The sequence below is a fragment of the Pteropus vampyrus genome, unplaced genomic scaffold (assembly GCF_000151845.1).
Source record: "Pteropus vampyrus isolate Shadow unplaced genomic scaffold, Pvam_2.0 Scaffold72, whole genome shotgun sequence".
Classification (NCBI taxonomy): Eukaryota; Metazoa; Chordata; class Mammalia; order Chiroptera; family Pteropodidae; genus Pteropus; species Pteropus vampyrus.
The window spans coordinates 1,363,373-1,364,436 of record NW_011888853.1 but is presented as its reverse complement, the minus strand read 5'-3'; positions in this window follow the sequence as shown (position 1 = coordinate 1,364,436).

Below are 1,064 nucleotides of genomic sequence, written 5' to 3'. Positions count from 1 at the left end.
ATGGGAGGCCACGACTAAGCCTCGATAGATTTTAAAAAGACAGATATCATACAAAGTATCCTCTCTGACCGCAAAAGAATGAAGCTAGACATCAATAACGAAAGTAAAACTGGAAAAAGCACTAACGACACACTCTTAGACAGACACCCAGTGGGTCAAAGAAGAAATCATAAAGCGAATTAGAAAATACTTAGAGTGGATAAAAACAAACACACAACATATCAAAAGCAGTGCTAAGGGGGGAATTTATAGTTGCAAATGCTTTACTTTAAAAATGTGAAAGGGCTCAGATTGAAACTTAACTTTATAATTTATGGCACTAGACAAAGGAGAATAAAATAAGCCGAAAGCTAGCATAAGGAAGGAGATAATAAAAATCACAGAAACAAAATAGAGAATAGAAAAAATAAATAAATAAATGAAAATGAACGGGGGAAAAAAAAAAGCTGGTTCTTTGAAAAGATCAACAAAACTGACAAACCTTTTCCTAGGAGAAAAAGAGAGAAGGCTGAAATTACCAAACTTAGAAAAATCAACAGAAATAACAGAACAAATGAATTTAGTAAAATAGCAGGATAAAAAAAAACCAGCACTCAAAAATCAGTTGCATTTCTATGCACTAATAATGATCAATCTGAAAAGGAAATCATGAAAACTGTCTCGCTAGCAATAGCATCAAAAATAATAAAATACTTAGAAATGAACTTAACCAAGGAGGTGAAAGATTTGTACGATTTGTACATTTGTATATCGAACATGGAAACACATCCCATGTTCATGGATTGGAAGAATTAAGACCGTTAAAATGTCAATAGTACCCAAAGCAATCTGCGGATTCAGTGAAATCCTATCAAAACTGCAATGACATTTTTTTTTTCCAGAAATAGAAAAACCCATTGTTAAATTCATGTGGAATCTCATGGGACCCTGTGTAGTCAAAATAATCTTGAAAAAGAAGAACAAAGCTGAAGGACTCACACTTCCTGATTTCAAAACTTACTAACTAGAGTAAATATAAGAGAATGATACTGGCATAAAAGACATATAGACCAATGGACTAAAAT